Source organism: Sphaeramia orbicularis, chromosome 5 (genome assembly GCF_902148855.1).
Source record: "Sphaeramia orbicularis chromosome 5, fSphaOr1.1, whole genome shotgun sequence".
Taxonomy (NCBI): Eukaryota; Metazoa; Chordata; class Actinopteri; order Kurtiformes; family Apogonidae; genus Sphaeramia; species Sphaeramia orbicularis.
In genome coordinates, this window is record NC_043961.1 from 59193139 (window position 1) to 59216883 (window position 23745).

Below are 23745 nucleotides of genomic sequence, written 5' to 3' on the forward strand. Positions count from 1 at the left end.
AATATTAGTATCACATTAGTGTTTCCTCTGTCGTCGCCATCTTTGTTATTACTGACTTTCTTCTTCTCAAAAAACTTTACTCTTTTTTGTGGTATTTGTCCAGTGTGGTTAATTCAGAATGGTGCCCCCTGGTGGATTAATTCAACTCATTCCAACACATTAAATGTCAGTAGCAGCACTTTGTTCCAGTCAGACTAATGACAACGACAATAAAGCACATTTACAAAAGGAACTAAGAACTGGAATGGGATTATTAAGGACTAGTATCGGTAAGTACTCAAATGTAAGTACTCGTACTCAGTCTGGAAAAAAGTGGTATCGGTGCATCCCTAGTCTCTCTACATCCCTCCGCCTTAGCCCCTCCCCTCCGTCTTATGTCTTACTGAGAATGGGGACAACACTACCCCTTCACATGTATGCACAAAACAAAGGGGGAGGGGTAAAGGGGAGGGGCCACTGTTCGATCTGCATACACTTCTGTATGCAGTCTTTAGTAATCTGTGCATTTCAAGTAAACAACAGAAAAAAGCAGAATGCGTTTGACCTTTTGTTTTGTTTGCCAGTGCTTCTGGCTTCAACATTCATAGTAAACTCTATTACACACAATCCCACGAGACGCCATCTCTCAGATTCTTAAAGCGAACCACCGTGAGTCAATTACCGTGTAATGTTCCTTATTCAAACTTTAAGTCGAAAGGCGACAGACTGTAAACAGAGCAGTGTGTCTTCTTTTGTTGAGACATTTTAGGAAAGCCATTTGGCCTCATCTTCAAACAGAACACAGTCTTCATACGTCTCGCTGGTGTTTTAGCAGAGTAATGCGTGTTATTTACAGAAATGAACATGAAATGCCCTTTCTTCTTTTCACTGTCACCATTCCAGGTATTCTACAGTGGCTTTAAAGTAGTGTAATTTAAAAAATCTGGGTATACGCCGTGGCTTCACTTTGCTCGGATAATGGTTGTGTATGTGTGTAAGAGTACAATCTATATGCATGAGCGGTGGAGATGTTTACGGCAGGCCAAAGTATGGACCAGATGTGGAGGCAGCTCTACACACTGAGGTCAAACAATATATTTCTGCTCTGTAAAAACCCTTTGGTATGTTGTGATGTGTGTCTGAATGCTTCACTTCTATTATAGTATGTGCACAAGACTTGACTCTGTTTTTTTTCTGCACTTGAAGAAGTCTTTGACAAAGTTGAATGCTTCCAGCACTGGGAGAATAATGGCTTAGAAGTCTGCGCTCTGTTTCAAGCTCCAAAGCTGGAGGAACTGGGTGATATATCAAGAGTTAAGAATTACTGTGAATCAGAAATATTATGATCTGTTAATACAGGGAGTCCAAAAAAAAAAAAGACATCATTTCAGATGTCCATATCGGAGTGACTACATGGTCAGAAGAAATGATACTTAATAGGATTTAGGACATAAAATGTTTTATTCTACAAATTACAAAATGATCCATCCACCTTATGAACATCCATCCATCCATCTTATGAACATCCATCCATCCATCCATCCATCCATCCATCTTAAGAACATCCATCCATCCATCCATCTTAAGAACATCCATCCATCCATCCATCCATCCATCTTAAGAACATCCATCCATCCATCTTATGAACATCCATCCATCCATCTTAAGAACATCCATCCATCCATCCATCCATCTTATGAACATCCATTCATCCATCCATCCATCCATCCAATGAACATGCCCAGTTCATTCTGATCTACTCAGCATCATGCCTTCAACTGCTCAGTCAAGAAAATCTTCCAAGAAAAAGAAAAAAAAAAACATCCCTTCTTGAAAAAAAAACTTACATTTTTCTAAATTTTGGTGAATAATTGAATTGAATAATTGTTTGCTCTGAATTGCTGCACATTGTAGTAAATTGGACTGATTTAAGAGGTCCCAAATGGCAGCAAAAAATTAGTTTTCAAAATTTCTGAGCCTGCATCACACAGGTTGAATGAAAATAACTTCACAATAAACAACAAAAAACTGTGAAAGAATAAAAAAAAATACCGGAACTGAGGCGTGTACAGTGCTTATTAGTTCCTTTATTTGTCTTTGGTGTGCTGTGTTATAAATAAATAATGAGAGGAAATAAAATGAAAGAGGCAATTTGGCTTAGGATGAGTGAAACAGTGGAGACATGCCATCAATACGGCTCCAAATAATCTCATTATAACAATAGGAACAGCCAGACTAGCCAGGTAACTAATAGCCCAACATCAGGAGCATGTTAACACTACAAATCACTACTAAAGAGAACAACCACTGACAAACACTCATTTACATCCTGAATATTACCGCCTGGAATGCAGATTCATATCTCACCAACACAGCATTGATATTCATTCTCCACTTCCTTTACATATCACATCATCATCTCCACTGATGTATTTAGATAAACAACCTCTCACGTGCAAAATATACGTACTTGATTACTCCTTAACCCTATAACGCCAAACGTATCATATTTGATACCTGAGTGTTGAAGCCCTCTACATGATCAGTGTGATATTTTATGTCTTGAAAAACCTGATGTATACAATTAGATACATGCAATACACAGATAATCCACCAGGGGGAGGAGTTCATTCACCAGAGGCCTTTCCAGTGACACTACAAGACTGTCATTAATGAGGAAGGAAGAAGAACTTGGGGATCTTTTTATGGCGATCAACTGCAAACCACAGAGATGCGAGCTATACTGTCAAAAAAAAAAAAAAAAAAAAAAAAAAAAAGGAAAAAAAACGATATTATTCTGGCAGCAGGGGTGCCGAAAAATACTGTTAAATAATGGAAAATAACCATCTCATAAAAATACGGTAATTTTCCATCATTAAAACACACTTTTTTAACCTAACTTTACATGAGATTTTGCATATTTTTTTTTACTTTTTGATGTTTAATAAAGAATATTTACATGTATTAAAACAAGCAAATTACCTATAAACATATATACAAATAATTTTCAGTGAGACTCAGTTGTCCAATCCACTGATAAAAACTGTATTTGGACAGTTTATCAGTGCTTATACATGTTATACATTCACAAAATACATTTATTCAACATTTTGTTGTGAAACCTCCTGTAATTACACAAGATATTTGTCAATTAACAAACAAGTCTGGTTCAACTGACAGAACAAATACTTCTTTTACGGTTTATTGTCAGTAATTTTATCTCGTTTTATTTTTTATTTTTTTTTCAGTATTAAACTTTAAATTAACAGTTTAATCTCATAAATAGAAAATAAATATTTGTTAAATTGCGATACATTTGCAAATGTATTTTAACTGTATTTTTCTGTGAAAAAAGAAAACATTTCTTTTAAAAAATGGAAATTTTACGGTTATTCACAATTACATTTTTTTCATGTGATTTTCCATTTGACATGTAAAATCACAGTCTGTTTTTGGAATTTCATTGATATTTTCCCGTATCTTAAAAATACAGGAAAAATCTGTAAAATAAACAGTGAAAATTCTGTTAAATTACAGATTTTTTTTTTTTTTTTTTTTTTTTTTACAGTGTAACACCTTAAAACGGCATTAAATAGTTGATCAAATGATTAAGTTGTTTGCAAAGAAATACGTACATTTGTGTGTTTCTTTCGTCACACTGCTGCACTTTTTGGCTGTGTTTACCTCCATCTGACCAATGATTGGAACAGAATTATGGGAGATTTCTCCTACCCTCCGTTTGTAGCGTGGTCCATTTCAAGGCCTAAACAGCCCTCCCCCTTAGCCCCTCCCCTCTGACTCATAAGGACACCCCTTCCCCTTAATGTGAATGTGCAAAATTGAGGGGAAGGAGCAAGCATAAGGGGCCAAGGGCTGAATTGGGATTCGACCTTAGTACAAACATTTACCCAAAATGTACCATATTTGATACCTGAGTTTTGAAGCCCTCTACATGATCAGTGTGATTTTTTTTGTCTTGAAAAACCTGATGTATACAATTAGATACATGCAATACACAGATAATCCACCAGGGGGAGGAGTTCATTCACCAGAGGCCTTTCCTGTGACACTACAAGACTGACATTAATGAAGAAGGAGGAAGAACTGGGACCATTTTGAAAAGGAATTACCAATTTGTTAGACATGTTTGTGTTATATTATGGTTTTGTTTGTTCAAAAATAATCATATTTGAGCACTGAAACCTGGTGTATCAAATATGATACAAAATTTAAACTCCTACATGGAAATTGATATTTGAAAAAATGTTTTGGTTGTTCAGAAGGACCAATAAAGGCTCCAGTTTCAAAGAACTAGAATTTTCTGTCCATGATTTAATAGTTGAGGCTTTATAGGGTTAATCATTTAAGTTACACATTGTATAATCCTGGAAAAACACTTACTTTTGGGGACACTGTGTTCTGTATTTGTTTGTGCCTCCACACTAATTATGATGCACATTTGCATTGTGATAGGCTGCATTTCTGCTGATAAAACAGTATAAGATGCGACAGCCGGCTCTTCCACCTACCCTTAATGTCGCATTCGGAGTATTTGACCCTTGTGATTGAAAAAAAAAAACAAAAAAACTACCAGTGTTCAACATCAGTCATTTCAACATGTCTGCAAACCAACTGACTTTATTTGTGGAAATCATGCTATAAATGGATAGCAGAGTGATCGCCTCACTCACTATGATATGCAGCCAGGATTTACTCCAGAGTCATTTATTTATTTTCATTTATTTATTAATTTATTATCAGGATTCTCTCAAATATCATTTCACTGCAACCACCAGGGCAATTATTTGTGCTATTAACCCATTTCCTAAAATGTCGCAGCCCCTGGTGGCCGTGCATCTCCTCCTCCAGTGTGACTAACTCTTTTGATTGTTGTCACATATGCAAATGAGTGTATGAGAGCTCCCATCCAGGCTCGGCTCCTGTAGCACCACCCCCCCGTACTCGTCTGGCATCCCAGCCTATCATTGTGACTGATTGGACTGGTGCCCCGGGCCTGTGCTCCAATCAACATGCAGCAATCTTCTGCAACCTACTTTGAAAGTGCAGTTCAACTTTCTGTCGGGTTAGCGGTGATTTAAAGTCAGCGGCGTCTCTTGATTCTGTATTCATACTGGAATCGTTTGTTGGTGATGTGTTTAACTTGTAGAGTTGTAGCTTTGTTGTGTGTTTTTTTTTTTTACTCGTAGGGCCAAGCGAGGACCTGACTACAGCTCTGCATTGCATCACGCTGCTCTGTCGGTTTTATTACAGAAGGGAAAGCGGTGCTACTGCTAATTAGTAGAGTTTGTTTCATTATTGTAGAATGGATCAGGAAGAGCTGCTTATACCTTTGTTTTCCTTTGTTGCTTCTGTCGATTATCTGTTGTTGGGTGGATTATTTTTAGAGATTCAGTCCATTAAGACATGTTACTTTGTTTTTAATCAAATTCATATACCTTATATATAGATAGATAGATAGATAGATAGATAGATAGATAGATACTTCATTGATCCCGAGGGAAATTCCAGTATTCAGCAGCTTTACATACAGCACAAGAAGACAAAAAACAAACAGACCAGAACACAACAGTGAGTTAGTAGCCAGGTTGACACTAAAAGACACTTGCAAACACTGTAAAAAAAATTCTGTAATGTAACAGAATTTTCACTGTTTATTTTACAGATTTTTCCTGTATTTTTAAGATACATCAAAATATCAATGAAATGACAAAAATAGACTGTGATTTTACATGTCAAATGTAAAATAACATGAAAAAACTGTAACTGTAAATAACCATAAAATTTCCATTTTTTAAAAGATTTTTTTTTTATTTTTTCACAGAAAAATACAGTTAAAATACATTTGCAAGTGTATCGTAATTCCTCAAATATTTGTTTTCTATTCATGAGACTAAACTGTTAATTTAAAGTTTAATACTGTAAAAAAAAAAAAAATAAATAAAATGAGATAAAATTACTGACAGTTAATCATAAGAGAAGTATTTGTTCTGTCAGTTTAACCAGACGTGTTTGTTAATTGACAAATATCTTGTGTAATTACAGGAGGTTTCACAACAAGTATGTTGAATAAATGTATTTTTGTGAATGTATAACATGTATAAGCACTGATAAACTGTCCAAATACAGTTTTTATCAGTGGATTGTACAACTGAGTCTCATTGAAAATTATTTATATATATATTGTATGTAGTTTGATTGTTTTAATACATGTAAATATTCTTTACTAAACATTAAAAAGTAAAAAAAAAATTACGCAAAATCTCATGTAAAGTTAGGGCAAACAACTGTATTTTAATTATGGAAAATTACCGTATTTTTATGCAATGGTTATTTTCCGTTCTTTTACAATATTTTTTCGGCACCGCAGCTGCTGGAATATTACCTTTTTTTTTTTTTTTTACAGTGTAATGAGTCGAGTTTGTTTCAGTTTGTTTCATTATTGCAGAATGGATCAGGAAGAGCTGCTTATACCTTTGTTTTCCTTTGTTGCCTCTGTCGATTATCTGTTGTTGGGTGGATTATTTTTGGATATTCAGTCCATTAAGACATGTTACTTTGTTTTGAATCAAATTAATCTACCTTTTACATTGCTTCTCTTTCCCCAAGCAAAATAAAACAATAACACCAGGACTCTGAATTGATCCTAATTTCTAACGGAAGCAGGAACTTGAAGTGTAACTAAATTTAGACTAGTCTAAATCCCAAGTTGCACTTAAAAGAACATCTGAATGATACAGTAACCCTGCAGTGAGAGGGTGATGACCCAGCCGCCGGGGGGCTGTGACAAGGCAGTGGCTCTGCAATAAGGGTAACATTATGGTTACAGTAGCTTTGGAGGCAGCAGTCAAGATAAAATTATGCCAATGGGATCCAGCGACTGTCTCATTTTGTGTGTGTCGACTGGTTTGTGTGTGTTACAGAGTGAAAAAAAAAGATATGAGCGGGTCATAGAGAGGAGAAAAGGACTTAGGGAATCCTGTTTATGAGATAACATTAAGCTCTGGGTCCCTGCGCCACAGGCTAGAAAATAGAGAGGGGTATAGAGACTATAGTGAGGGCCTCCGGAGGCATTCTAAAAAAGAGATAGGAAGACTCCGATCAATGTCTGCTTAGAGGTGCAACTGCATGGCAGATAACCAGGGTAATAATTGGTGCTGTCAGTGCAGGGAGCCAGTTGATAGCTGAGCACAGAACAGTCTGCTTCCCTCACAGTTTAACTAAAACTGCATCTAACAATGTCAAGGCACAAGGCACTCACGGGTCAGGAAGTGTAATTTTTTTAAACAGATGGCAAGACTGTTATTAAGGATAACACAGCGCTGAGAGCAAAGGGAGCCAGTTGTTAAGTGGATCCAGAACATCTGCCTCTGGTGTTAGCCCAGATTATATCTGTGTGGTGGATACTGTGGAAAAACATTAGGTTAATTCCACTTAAAAAAACAGATTCCTTTTGTTTATTGATTTGGTTTTACATTTCACCATGTCCTAAATTAGAAATGAATAAGTTACAGTTCACGACTTTGCATTTTTTAACCCACACTGTAAAAAAAAACAAACAAAAAAAGGTAATATTCCGGCAGCTGGGGTGCCGAAAAAATACTGTTAAATAACGGAAAATAACCATCTCATAAAAATATGGTAATTTTCCATCATTAAAACACAGTTTTTTTGCCCTAACATTACATGAGATTTTGCATATATATATATATATATATATATATCTTTCAGTGAGACTCAGTTGTCCAATCCACTGATAAAAACTGTATTTGGACAGTTTATCAGTGCTTATACATGTTACACATTCACAAAAATACATGTATTCAACATTTTTGTTGTGAAACCTCCTGTAATTACACAAGATATTTGTCAATTAACAAACGAGTCTTGTTAAACTTACAGAACAAATACTTCTTTTACGGTTAATTGTCAGTAATTTTATCTCACTTTATTAACTTTTTTACAGTATTAAACTTTAAATTAACAGCTTAATGTCATAAATAGAAAAGAAATATTTGTGAAATTACGATACATTTGCAAATGTATTTTAACTGTATTTTTCTGTGAAAAAAGAAAAAAAATTTAAAAAATGGAAATTTTATGGTAATTCACAGTTACAGGTTTTTTTTGTTATTTTACATTTGACATAATAAAATCACCGTCTATTTTTGTCATTTCATTGATATTTTCCTGCATCTGAAAAATACAGGAAAAATCTGTAAAATAAACAGTGAAAATTCTGTTAAATTACAGATTTTTTTTTACAGTGCATAAAGACCCAGTGCTGCTTTTGTGGTCCTTCCTAAATGAAATTTTCTGCATTTTTAACCTTTCTTGAGTGATCTATCACCATTTACTCTAATATTATCCTCTGTATTTTGCATTTTTATGTGAAAATCAGGTGTTTTCCTATATTTAATGCACTGATCATGTAGATGTTCATTAAAACTCAGATTAAAGTTGATGGTTATTAATCCAAAACAGAGAAAAATGAAGAAAAATATATTTTTTTCTGTAAAATGTATTGTTAACTGAACACAAACCCAGTGTGTCCATTCACTGTCATTGATTCACCTTCATGGGTTTTACTGGTGACTCAATATTGCAGAAGATGACGGTGTTTCCATGGTAACTACAGAGCCTCTGAAGGTTCAAATGGGTCACATCTGATGCCCATGAAAAGATAACAAACTGTATTTCACAACAGTTATTTACATGTATTGACAGGATTAATGGATCACCAAGTATTTAACATTTTATATCAGTGGATCTTTGGGTCTTCATGGGTTAATATTTCAATGAACATTTCCCTATACCAATATATTGTGCCAGCTTACACTGATTAAAACTGACGGTTGTATTTTAAGTAATTAAAGAACATGCTAACTGGGAGCAAATGCATATTTCATTAAGTAGTAAAAAAAAAAAAGTCTTGTCCAATTTAATGCATCGATTACATTAAATACATTAAAAAATGAAATCTGCATTTGACTTAAAGCAGTGATGAAGCTGCGTTATACTGGCTGCACGCTGGTAGCTGCTGTATTTTATTTTGGTTTGTTTATTCTAGTGTACGCATCAAAAAGTCATCTTACTGAAGGAAGCCCTGTGCTCTCCTCTTTGTCAAAGTGAAGTGTATTCTGCCGTTGCCTGCCACCTTTTTCGCTTCTGACTGCAGATAAACAGGCTCGGCTGTCACATCTTGTACTGTTTTATCAGCAGAAATGCAGCCGATCTTTATGCAAATGTGCGTCACAATCAGTGTGGATTAAAATTACAAAGGCACAAACCATAATACAGTGCCCCCAAAAATACATGTTTTTTTTTTTTTTTCCAGGATTATACAATGTGTAACTTAGATCATTAACCCTGTAAAGCCTGAACCGTTAAATTATTGACAGAATGTTCCAGTTCTTTGAAACTGGAGCCTTTATTGGTCCTTCTGAACAACCCCCCAGATTTCTTTTAAAATACAATTTCCATGGAGGAGTTTCAATTTTGTATCATATTTGATACATCAGGTCTTAAAGCTCAAATATTATTATTTTTGAACAAACGAAAACATGGACGTTAACACAGCAAAAAAGTCCAGCAATGTGATGAAAGAAACACACAAATGTATGTATTTCTTTGTAAACAACTTAATCATTTGATCGACTGTTTAATGCCGTTTTAATGTGTTATAGATCGCATTTCTGCAGTTTATAGTTGATAGCCGTAAAAAGACGCCCAAGTTCTGCCTCCTTTCCTTATTAATGATAATCTTGTAGTGTCATATTTGATACATCAGGTCTTAATGCTCAAATATTATTTTTGAACAAACAAAAACATAATATAACACAAACATGTCGAACAGATTGGTAATTCCTTTTCTAAATGGTCCCAGTTCTTCCTCCTTCCTCATTAATGACAGTCTTGTAGTGTCACAGGAAAGGCCTCTGGTGAATGAACTCCTCCCCCTGGTGGATTATCTGTGTATTGCATGTATATAATTGTATACATCAGGTTTTTCAAGACAAAAAATATCACACTGATCATGTAGAGGGCTTCAAAACTCATGTATCAAATATGATACGTTTGGGGTAAATGTTTGTACTATGGTCGAATCCCAATTCACCCCTTGGCCCCTCCCCCTCCATTCTGTGCATTTGTGTGAAGGAGTAGGGGTGTCCCAATGAGTCGGAGGGGAGGAGCTAAGGGAGAGGGCTGGTTGGCCCTCGAAATGGAGGTTTTTCTGGACCACACTACGAACGGAGGGGTAGGAGAAATTTCCCATAATTCTGTTCCAATCATTGGAAGGATGGAGGTAAACACAGCCAAAAAGTGCAACAGTGATGAAAGAAACACACAAATGTATGTATTTTCTTTGTAAACAACTTTATCATTTCATCGACCATTTAATGCCGTTTTAATGTGTTATAGATCGCATTTCTGTGGTTTGAGGTTGATAGATGCAAAAAGACGACCAAAGCCCATGGAACAGAGACGGTTAGAGCTACTGACGTTCTCGCATCTGTTTATAGCAGCATCTAGGGTGCCGCTACCAATTGTGGACCCCATGGAAGGTAAATGTTGTGGGCCCTTCAGAAAAGAAATTTTCCTGTAAATCTGTCGTCGGACTGGGGGGAGGTAGGGTGACCAGGTGTCCCGCTTTATGTGGGACTGCACAGCATTATGACCATTTTTTCCACGTCCCGGAAATTGAGACGATGTCCCACATTTGATTGGCTGTGTCTGTCCAAAGTGCAGGACAGTCGCCTTCCTCCAAACATGATTTTCATTTTATAGCGGTGACAGCACCATCACCATTGGCTGTGTCCACTGTCAATCAACCAACATACATGTGGGGTCAGGAGTCCATCAACCTGTCACCGGTGTCCTCCTGAGCTAATTTGCCTTTGAGGGTTGAGAATGTGTACTCAAATAAAAAAAAGCTGATTTAAGTATTTGATTACAATATTTGAAACTTGAGGTTTGTTTTTTGAGTTTTTACAAGTAGATTTTTTGTTTTGTTTTCACAAGCAAAATAAGTTGTTGAAACCTATGCAAAAAAAGCAAAAAATAAATGCCCAGTGCACAAATATGCACACTGGGTGCAACCAAATGAAGCTGTTGTTATTCATATTTAAAAACTCGACAATAAGATGCACATTGTTTAAAAATCTTGACTTTTTTTCAGCATCACGGTTACGTGTCCCACTTTGTCCCACACAAACACAGTCCTTGTCCCACATGTGGCTCCAAAGCACCTGCTCACCCTAGAGCAGGGGTGTCAAACTCATTTAAGTCCAGAGGCCACATTCAATTAAATTTGATCTGAAGTGGGCCGAACCACTAACATAATAACAAAATAATAATGTCAACTCTAAACTTTTCTCTGTTTTAGAGCGAAAAAAGTAAATGTACAGTATGAAAAGGTTTACATCTACAAACTGTCCTTTCAAACAATGTGAATAACATGAACAAACTGAAAAAATAAGTGTAATTTTAACAATATCCTGCCTCAGTTTATCATTTACACATGTTCAGTAGAACTTACAGATCACAGTGGATCTACAAACACACAAAACATTTAATAACAGACAGAATATTGTTAAAACTGTACTTACTTCTCTTAAGACATTTCAGGTTGTTCATATTTGTTCAGATTATCCACATTTTTTGTGAAATTATACTTTGTTTTAGTGTAAATACATGAAAATATTTACGTTTACAAAGAGAAAAATTTGGAGTTGTCATTATTTCTATGTTATTATGATCGTATTTTACTGGTCTGACCCACTTGAGATTGAATTGGTCTGAATGTGGAACCTGAAATAAAAGGATTGTTAATTTCTTTGTGTAATTTTTGCATTTCACAAATTCATCCCAAGGACCGGACTGGACCCTTTGGCGGGCTGGATTTGGCCCCCGGGCCGCATGTTTGACACCTGTGCCCTTGGAGAAGGTGGGGCATAAACGTAATGTACAACTGCAGGTATGTGCATTTCAAGTGCTGTTACAACTGCAACGGACATGAAAAACGAAAGTGAAAGTTAACTTTGGACATCCGACTCCTGGCTTCTACGCCTCTCCTTTACTGTGGAGCTTACACGAAATTTCCACAACTTCTAACTAGGGATGTCCGATAATATCAGCCCACCTATATTATCGGCCCGATATTGGCATAAAAATGTAATATCGGTGAATATCGTTATCATTTTTTTTGCCTATCATTAAAACCGATAAAATAATACCTTGATTTCACCGGCATTTACCGACGCGTAAATGAAGCATTGTTTATAGCTGAAGGAAATGTGCAGTTTTCAAAATTGTACAGTAAAGTTGCCACACTGTAATAGACTCATGGAGAGAGGGAGAGAAAATAAATAAATATGGCATTTTTTCCACAACTTAAGTTGAAGTATGTATTCTTTGCACAGACAGTGTTTACATTTTGAAAGCCTTGTTGCATTTGAGAATGCATCCAATGGGGCATCACAATAAAATTAGGCATGATGTGTTAATTCCATGACAGGAGATATGTGACGTTACCTAAAATTAGTTTAATATCCCACATAAATCGGCAGCAGAATTGGTAGATATTGGAATCGGAAATTAAGCGTTGGACAATATCGGCATATCAGTTTTTGGCAAAAAAGCCAATATCGGACATCCCTACTTCTAACCTATATTCACTAGGCCCCCTGCAAATGCTGGGCCCCATGAATTTGTCATTACGACACCCCAGAGCAAAATCGATGACTGCTGATGACGTAACGGGTCTGGAAGGGTTGTTCCATTTCGTAGGGGAATATTTCAACCCCTACCCCGTTCAACTTCATTTCAAGGGGTAGTGCCAAGTGCAAGGATGAAGGGGTAGGGGTAAGGGGGGAGGGGCCAAGGGGTGAATTAGGATTGGGCCTAAGTGCGTGCCTGATTTTATATGTACAACCACTCATCCGCCCTAAATACATGACAAATACAATATGTGTGAGTGTTTGGATTCATTAGCTGGTTTCTTTTAGTTATTGTTCACTAGTGATTAGAGAAACTTTGCCAGAAACTGAATAAGAGCAGATGGCTCCTGATTACGCCATTATGTATCAGACATTTAACAAGTGTAAGACTAAGACTTTTTTTGAACATTTGAGATCGTAATAAGATGATGTGAGAAGCACAATTACACGGACCAAAATACCACTGGCAAATAGAATTACTGTCATCCTTTTAAATTAATCTCAATATTGGAAGCGCATAAAACCATTCAGTGTGACCAGTGATTCATTGTGAAGAACTCACTGATTAAACCTTCCCTAAACCAAACCAAAAGCCCAGGATCCTAATGCTGCAGCATGTGGCAGCTTTATGACAGCAATAACAATTGATAGACAGTTCTTTATAGTCATTATGGGTATGATCACGCTCACCACAGACTCAGCATCACTAGGATGAGTCAAAATACTGCTGCTCAGGGTGTTGTCTTCATTTTCTGTAACGCTTATACGACCATATGCAGTGTTCCGAAAGAAAGGAAACATCCAAATATTCACACTGATCAGGCAGGGTTATAAAGGAGGTGGACGGAGGGTACATGGGAAAGAATGGAGATTTTGGACGGATGTGTTAGAGAGTGTGCTCCAACCTCATCATCCAAACACCAAAGGAGATGATATTGTTAAGGGGAGTTTTTACGTTCGTTGACTGGAAGCTGCAAAGACTCCAAAGAGTAAAGGATGCGTCTTGGCCTCAGTTCAAAGATTTATTTGGTCACAGGTAAAATATAATAATCAGCGCTGGTCTCTCTGGACAAGAGCTAAAGCAGGAACTCGAGTCGGAAAAAGCCCCGAATTCCGGGTGAGGTTAACAATTATTTTCTTGGGTGACTCCACCCCGAACAATAGGTTGGACTTTCGCAACGTCATCTGACTCCTAACCTAGTGATGTGACTTGCTAACTGTCAGTCCACGCTTTGCTACTGGGATGTGCACAACTGACGGTCCAGCACTTGTGTTCACTTGTGGTTTCCAGTCGTCTTCTGGTCCCCACTCTACCTGGAAACATGGAGACTAAAGTTGGGAGAAAGCAGCAGAGTCCTGTCTGGGATTTATTTGAATATGACAGAAGAGAAAAGATATTAAAAAAAAAAAAAAAAAACTAGAATTAATTCTAAAATTAAACTAAAACTAAGCATTTAGAAAAAAAAAAACAAAAACGAATAAAAACTAGCAAACCTGCTCTAAAAATGAATTCAAACTAACTGAATAAGAGAAAAAAAAGTCCAAACTAAACAAAACTAAACTATAATGAAAAGCTACCAAAACTATTAGAACCTTGGAGGCGAGTTTATCAGTAGAGAAGTACATGAGGTTACTGTGAGGCAAAAGCCAGAATATAATACTAGTAAATGATGCCTGGTATTTAACATAACATTATAATTATTCTTCAGTCTGCTTATGACCAATGTTCTCCCATCCAAGTAGAGTTCACAGACCTGTAGAAATGATGCCAAATTGGGCTGACATTGCTAACACTGTAGCCCATCAGTAGAATGTTTCCAACCGCATTTGTTTATGTTTTTACAAATTCCTCCTCATTACTGAAGCAGAACACATGGATTCTTTAAACACACACAAATATGGTGAGGGCAGATATTTGAACCCACTTGCTGTAGGAGACGGCGCTTACTGCACAGACACTCCAGTGCCACAGAGCTAATGCAAATGAATGTTTTATTCATGTCGTTCAGTCAGCGTTGACAAATGTCCTCACTGTCCCTAATAACAAGCCACTGGAGTCACATATGAAAGAGGCTCTAGGATCAGTGATTAAGAAATAAAGTCACAACCAGTAAAAACTCATTTTGATAAGGACATATACAGTATCTGATGGAATACATAAAAAAGTCAAACATCCAACCCTGTCTTCAATAAATTACATTCATATGTAACTAAATAGCAAAATCAATTGTACTTTTGTAAATAGTGCCATTTTCTGTATGTAAAATGGTGCAGATTCAATACAAGCAATTCAAGAAGTTCACTGGCATCTTCTCTTACCCCATAAAGACCCAGAGCTACTTTTATGGCACTTCCCAAAGGAATTTTTCTCTGCACTGTAAAAAAAAACACAAAAAAAACGGTAATTTCCTGGCAGCTGCTGCAGTTCTTTCATAATTCGAGTTCTTGTTTGTTCAGTATTAGGGATGTAACGATTACCGGTATAACAATAAACCACGGTAAAATTGCAGACGGTTAGTATTACGGTTTAAATTCTAATTATCATGATAACCGTATTTGATTAACGCACTTTTAGGGGAAAAAACACCTATGTAAAGATCTGCTTTTATGTCAAATATTTGAGTTTAGTTTTAATTTATTACAATTTGGATTTTATATACCTAATATTTGCAACCAATATTCATTTTTAAAGTCTTTGAAAAGGTTCATTAAGCATCCGTGTGTTATTTATGCAATAAATTATATAAATTTTTGAAATCGGATTTTATATATTTTTTGTGTGTTTTTTGTCCTTTTATGTTTTTATAGTAGGTGAAAGTGAAAAAAATAATAGGCAGATGATATAGATGAAGTTTGCTGAAAAAAAAGATCCTAAACATGGGTATAGTAAACCTTTGTTTATATAGTATATAAAGGCAAAATCAGAAGGACTGAAAAACAGAAAAAATAGGCTCAGACCACTAAGGGTTAATATTTGAATGTTTCTGCAACAGAAGGTACATTGTACCAATTATTACCTCCGCCAAGGAGGTTATGTTTTTGCCAGGGTTTGTTTGTCTGTTTGTTTGTCTGTCCGTTAGTGTGCAACATAACTCAAAAAGTTATGGACAGATTTGGATGCAATTTTCAGGGTTTGTTGGAAATGGGATAAGGAAGAAATGATTAAATTTTGGTGGTGATCGGGGGTGGGGGGGGCCCACGGGGGGCGCCACTGATCAGCCTTGGCGGAGGTCTGCGCTCTCCGAGTGCTTCTAGTTTTATTCATTTTTTTGTTGTTGTTTTTTTCCAAAATACATCTTGGTTAAATTATTTCAGTGTGTGTATCAGTACTTTTTGAAGATTTTGAGCAAAATTTCAACAATACCACGATAATAATAACTGTGATAATTTTGGTCACAATAACCATGATATGAACTTTTCATATCGTTACATCCCTATTCAGTATTAATTGTCCTCCTTGTAAATCACAGCTGGACTGACTGTACAGATCCTGACCAAGGAAAATAAAATTCTTCCTTTGTGCAGTAAACTACACCTGGATTTACTGCCTCTGTCCAGAATAATATACATTATATAGACTAAATGTTGTCAAAAATTAACTTTTATTTGCAACATAGTGTAGCAGACTATTTGTTACATGATCAAAAATCAATTAATTGTAGCAACAAAAAAAAGTCTCTGTTTTGAATGTCTGGGGTCGCCACAAATTTCTGATGTTAAAATGGAGTCGCGAGCTAAAACAGGTTGGAACCAGTGCATCCCACCTTTTTCCTTTCTTGTCACTTTCCATTGGCCTGCCGCTCTTTGTTCCTCTCTTTGCTGTGACTTCCCTCCCTCTGCACATTATAATTCCTACCACAGAGACGACTGGGATCATCTGTGCCCCCTAGAACTAAACCTTCAATTACATAATGAACACGCCTTCTGTGCCATTTCAGGATGATTGACTCCCTCTGTACCCTCAAAGCAGCAGGCGCTCAGACAAGACGTATCAGCAGACAACTTTATTCTGTGAAACTCTCCTAATGACTCACACAGGGGGAAGTTTCAACCAAAACTCATGTTTGCTTCAGTATAACCCCGTGGAGGTCAGGGTTTTTTTTTGTAAAATTGGCATAAATAACTGATGCTTATTCTCTTTGACACTGTAAAAAAAAAAAAACATAAAAAAAGGGTAATACTCCGGCAGCTGGGGTGCCAAAAGAATACTGTTAAATAACAGAAAATAACCATCTCATAAAAATATGGTAATTTTCTATCATTAAAATACAGTTTTTTGCCTTAACTTTACATGAGAATTTGCATATTTTTTGACTTTTTAATGTTTAATAAAGAATATTTTCATGTATTAAAACAATCAAATTACATAGATAGATAGATAGATAGATAGATAATATTCAATGAGACTCAGTTGTCCAATCCACTAATAAAAACTGTATTTGGACAGTTTATCAGTGCTTATACATGTTATAAATTCACAAAAATACATTTATTCAACATTTTTGTTGTGAAACCTCCTGTAATTACACAAGATATTTGTCAATTAACAAACAAGTCTTGTTAAACTGACAGAACAAATACTTCTTTTATGGTTAATTGTCAGTAATTTTTTCTCATTTTATTTATTTATTTTTTTATAGTATTAAACTTTAAATTAACAGTTTAATCTCATAAATAGAAAAGAAAAATTTGTGAAATTATGATACATTTACAATTGTATTTTAATTGTATTTTTCTGTGAAAAAAGGAAAAAATTCTTTTAAAAAAAGTTAAATTTTTTTGGTTAGTCATAGTTACAGTTTTTTCGTGTTATTATACATTTGACATGTAAAATCACAGTCTGTTTTTGTCATTTCATTGATATTTTTCTGTATCTGAAAAATACAGGAAAAATCTGTAAAATAAACAGTGAAAATTGTGTTAAATTACAGATTTTTTTTAACAGTGTATTTAGGTAAGAGCAATGGTAAGAATAAGGATAGTATCTTGATCATCATCCTTGTTTATAGTTTGAAAACACAAAAAAGTGAAGTACATACTCAAAAAGTGGAGTGAGTGGGGGTTATGTATGGCATCCTCTACAAAGCAACAAGTGTTCAGTGTTTACTTTTGGAAATAATGGCAGTTCTTCTGAAGTGTCATCACTCAAAATCATACGCTGCCTCATATCTACAGGGCAGTGTTTGATCTAGAAAATTACACATTGGGGTGGTAAGGGGTCTTTGTGGGGTGCATGTGAGGACCGTGGATGGGAATCCCTATGTCAATGGAAGTGGATTCAACAAGAGATCCACAAAAACACATCTAAACCATTTAAATTTAAGCAGGTAAATCATGCCCTGTACTGACACGCTCCTTAAACGCTCTTAGTGCTAAACAGAAATGTGACCAGTCCTCAAACAAAACAGTGCAGCTCTTAAAAATCAAAGTATCAATAGTAAAATATAAATATTGCACCAAAAGTAAAAGTCCTTCTCTGTAAAAATACAACAATAGCAACTAAGATGTAGTGGAGTTCAACAATAAAACCTGGTCAGTTTGTTTGTTTAAGGCAGGGGTGTCAGACTCATTATAGTTCAGGGGCCACATTTAGCTCAATTTGATCTGAAGTGGGCCGGACCAGTTAAATAATAACATAATAACCCATAAATAATGACAACTCCAAATGTTTGTGTTTGTTTTGGTGCAAAAAAAAACAACATTAAATTATGAAAATACTTACGTTTATAAACTATTCAAACAAAAAAGATGTGAATAACCTGAAAAAAACCTGAAATTTCTTAAGAAAAGTAAGTGCAATTTTAACAATATTATTCCTCAACTTATCATTTCTACATGTGCATTATGGAACCAAACTAGGAAGACACTAAATACTGAGTAACAGGCAGAAAATTGTGCTTATTTCTGCGCCTATTGCTCCTTTTTCTGAGTAATGACACCAGAAAGGTGGTTTGGAGCGCTGGCCCTTTAAATGCACAGGAGACACTTTAGGCCCCGCCCCCTCCAGGTTGTTAGCTGTGCTGCTCTGTCCCGTTCAACCAACAACTGAACATTTGAGGTCATGGGCTCCAAGTCTGGACATATTTTCAGTTTTTACAACAACCGCTGCTGCTGGTAAACAATAATGGAGAAATACTGGAGAAATGTTGGTCTGGAGTCTGGACCTGATATGTGCAAATGTGGAGATGGAACTACACTGTAAAAAAAACTCTGTAATTTAACAGAATTTTCACTGTTTATTTTACATATTTTTCCTGTATTTTCAGGATACAGGAAAATATCAATGAAATGACAAAAACAGGCTGTGATTTTACATGTCAAATGTAAAATAACATGAAAAAACTGTAACTGTGAATAACCAAAACATTTTGTTTTTTTAAAGGATTTTTTTTCTTTTTTTCACAGAAAAATACAGTTAAAATGCATTTGTAAATGTATCGTAATTTCACAAATATTTCTTTTCTATTTATGAGATTAAACTGTTAATTTAAAGTTTAATACTGTAAAAAAAAATAATAAAGCGAGATAAAATTACTGACAATTAACCGTAAAAGAAGTATTTGTTCTGTCAGTTGAACCAGACTTGTTTGTTAATTGACAAATATCTTGTGTAATTACAGGAGGTTTCACAACAAAAATGTTGAATAAATGTATTTTTGTGAATGTATAACATGTATAAGTACTGATAAACTGTCCAAATACAGTTTTTATCAGTGGATTGGACAACTGAGTCTCATTGAAAATTTTATATATATGTATATATATATATATATATATATACACACACACACACTACCAGTCAAAAGTTTGGACTCGCCTTTTTTTTCTTTATTTTCATGACTATTTGCATTGTAGATTCTCACTGAAGGCATCAAAGCTATGAATGAACACATATGGAATTATGTAGTTAAAAAAAGTGTGCTATAACTCAAAGCGTGTTTTATATTTTAGATTCTTCAAAATAGCTACATTTTGCTTTTATTACTGATTTGCACATTCTTGGCATTCTCTCAATGAGCTTCATGAGGTTGTCTCCTGAAATGTTTTCCAAAAGTCTTGTAGTAGTTCATAGTGATGCTGAACACTTGTTGGCCATCTGCAGTCCATCTAATGCCATTTAAATGATGAGGTGAGTCCAAACTTTTGACTGGTAGTGTAGGTAATTTGATTGTTTTAATACATGTAAATATTCTTTACTAAACATTAAAAAGTCAAAAAAAAAGCAAAATCTCATGTAAAGTTAGAGCAAAAAACTGTATTTTAATTATGGAAAATTACCGTATTTTTATGAGATGGTTATTTTCTATTAACAGTATTTTTTTGGCACCCCTGCTGCCGGAATAATACCGTTTTTTTATGTTGTTTTTTTTTTCACAGTGTAGTTAAGAAACAACAAATTAAGAAGGAATTAAAACAGGTTGTAGGAATCCACTTTTTGCTGGAATGAATATAAAGATAGTTTTGCAGCACCTGGAGGGTTCAAATTCAACCTGTATGAACTATTAGGGTCCAAATACACCAAAAATAAATGTACCAAACACTAACAAAAGTGGGTTTAGATAAAGATGACCCCTTTAATGAGAAGTCAGGGTGAAAGATGACATGTATATAATAAAACACATCTAAAGGAAACGAGCCAAGGCAGGAGAATATGCTGTTTAGTGGTTTCAGTCAATAGTCTTAATAGAAAAGGTTCATTAGTGTTCAAGGTCTGTTCTCACCATCATATTGGACCACTAATTGCTATGCACTATTGACTGTAGGCCACAGAGACTTATAGGCTTAGCTTTACCATCGCATACATAACAAGACTTTCTCTGCGAACTCTGCATGCAAATAACAGCGTTGGTTTGAAACACATTCAGAACCTACCTGTGCACTTCCTGCTGCTTTCGTCTTTTTTGGAGGAGCTCATCAGTTTGCAGTTGAAGTTTTCTTCCCAGTACTCAGCAAACCATACATTCCTCCTGTTGTTTTCCAGAGTACGTGATGTGAAGTATGCGTCAAATCCTGAAAAACAAACAACCCAAAAAAAAAATCATTATACTCCGACAATCAACAAGTCAATCAAGCAGGTGCTAAATTTAACAAAGGTGCTGGAGTGTGAAAAGTCAAGTCAAAGCTGATTCATGATTCATTCCATTCTGTAGAGCTGTTTGTCTGCTTTGTTCACAAATAATTACTTTCTTTAAACACATTTGAAGAGTTTCTTCAGGAAAGAGTACAAGGGAAACATTCTTAGGGTGTTTTCACACAGCGAACTGAAGTCTGTATGTGAGTACGCTGGACCCCCAAGTCCGCTTAATGTTATCCATGAGAATGCAACCGTTCTGTGCTCAAGTCCGGTTGAGAAGGTCCAGATCTGGGTCCAGACTGCTTGTACTCCAGCACGGTTCGTTGGCATGTGAATACGATCCATGCCCGAGACCGGAAGTGACCTAATCACCACTCCGACAACGGAAGTGACCTAATCACCACTCCGACAACGGAAGTGACCTAATCACCACTCCGACAATGGAAAAAAAAAAGATAAAAAAAAAAAGGTAAAATTACACAAAAATGTTTACATTTACAGACTAGCCTTTTACAAAAAATCTCAATAACCTGAAATGTCTTAAGAGTAGTATGTGGATCTGTACCAATATTCTGCCTGTTACTAAATGTTTTGTGTATTTGTAGATCCACTGTGATCTGTAAGCTATGATTCACATGTATAAATGATAAACTAAAGTGTATTATTGCTAAAATTGCACTTAATTTTCATAAGAATTTTCAGGTTGTTCATATTTGTTCATGTTATGCTCAAGTAGAGTTTGTAGAGGTAAACATTTTCATTATGGAATTCAACTTTTTTCACTCAAAAACACAGAGAAAACTTTGGTGTTGACATTATTTATCAGTTCTTACCCCATTATTTATATTATTTTACAGGTCCGGCCCACTTTATAACGTATTAGTCTATATGTGGCCCCTGAACTTAAATGGGTTTGACACCCCTGCCTTAGATAAATGGAAAAATTAAGTGCAAAGTAGAGAGCAGTTAATATTTACAGCAACAACAAATTCCTGTAAATTGAAAACTGTACTGACTGTAGGTATTAAAACCATGGTACAGCAATGCAGCGGGCACGCCTGCCAGTAAGCACTCAATACCTTGAGTTGTGTATCACTGCCTAAACACACGCCAAGGCAACAATGAACCCTTACATATGGTAATAAAATGCTTGGCAAGCAAAGGAAATTCCAAGGGAATGAATAGACATCGAGCTGTGACTCACCAGATATAGCTAAAAAACATGTAACATATGCACAAATCACAACAGGCTTAGAAACGAGGACGGTGGTGTGTAGGATTTAATCACATAAGCAAATTAAGAGATTATCATTAACTATGAAGATAAACAGGCCTCAAAACAAGAAAGAGGGCAAAGGCAAAAGAGAGAAATACACCTCAATGTAAGGCATTTATTTAGCGAGCTTTTATTATTACGGGTTTTTTTATAACCAATACAGTCACTTGAAAAATCAAACCTCAGTTTAGGCCAACACGGGTCACAGAAGGTATACGGGAAACACTGTGAAAATTAAGGATTTCAATATTTTCATCACATTTTTATCATCATCATTTTATCTGTATTTCTCGATGGTGGTGTCTCATCCTTTATTGGTCATATTTTTAATCACTTTGGCTTCGATTCTTGTGATGTTGTTACATATTTTGGTATGTATTTATTAGGCCTGTAACGGTACACGTACCGAACCGAACCGTTTCGGTACACACCTGTTCGGTTCGGTACACAGCTGTACCCAAACGGCACAGTATGATGAGAAAAAGAAAAAGGAACGAAAGACGTCATTTGATGCGGAACTTTAAATCCGCGCAAGTTCCACACGGACGTATTGAAGGACACACACATTGACCTGAAATATGAAATAGCAGCTGATATAAGGTTCCACATTCAGTCCGATTTGATCTCCAGTGGGCCGGACCAGTAAAATAAGAACATAATAACCTGTAAATAATGACAACTCCAAATTTTTGTGTGTGTTTTGGTGCAAAAAAAACCCAATTAAATTATGAAAATACTTATGTTTATAAACTATTCAAACAAAAAAGATGTGAATAGCCTGAAAAAAAAACTGAAATTTCTTATGAAAAGTAAGTGCAATTTTAACAATATTATTCTTCAACTTATCATTTCTACATGTGCATTATGGAACCACACTACAAAGACACTAAATACATAGTAACAGGCAGAAAAGTGTTAAAATTGTGCTTAATTGTCTTTAGACATTTCAGGTTGTTCATATTTGTTCAGGTTATTTACATTTTATTGTTACAGGATAGTTTGTAAATGTAAATATCTTCATAATTTAATGTTATTTTTTTGCACTAAAACAAAGAAAAAAAACTGAAGTTGTTCATTGAAGATTTTTTGCAAAATTTAAGATTTTTTTTTTTGGCTTAATTCAAGATTTCTTTTTTGGCTTAATTCAAGATTTTTATTTATTTATTTATTTATTTTGCTTAATTCAACATTTTTTCCTTAATTCAAGCTTTTTTTTTTTTTTTTTTGCTTCATTCAATTCAAGACTGTGGAATTTTTGACTTCGCAAAAACATCCCAGGGGCCAGATTGGAACCTTTGGCGGGCCGCATTTGGGCCCAGGCCACATGTTTGAGACCCCTGATGTAGAGGGCTTTAAAACTCATGTATCAAATATGATACGTTTGGTGTTTTAGGGTTAAGACAAAAAAAAACCCAACACGTAAACAAACACAAAATACAGAGCAGGGTGGAGGTGTGAGAGTATTAGGCTATTTCTTTGACTGCAGAATAATTGTGACTGAGGCCAGAGTAGCAGAGCAGGTAACACATAAGGGTTATAGGAATAGTACACTGTAAAAAAAAATCTGGAACTTAACTTTACAGAATTTTTACTGTTTATTTTACAGATTTTTCCTGTATTTTTAAGATACAGGAAAATATCAATGAAATGACAAAAATAGACTGTGATTTTACATGTCA

The 23745-nt window shown here is 35.5% G+C and overlaps 1 pseudogene; it reads right to left on the minus strand.

Annotated features, from left to right (window-relative positions):
- Nucleotides 1-23745, minus strand: part of LOC115419774 (metabotropic glutamate receptor 7-like) — a 598752-nt pseudogene that overhangs the window by 182523 nt on the left and 392484 nt on the right.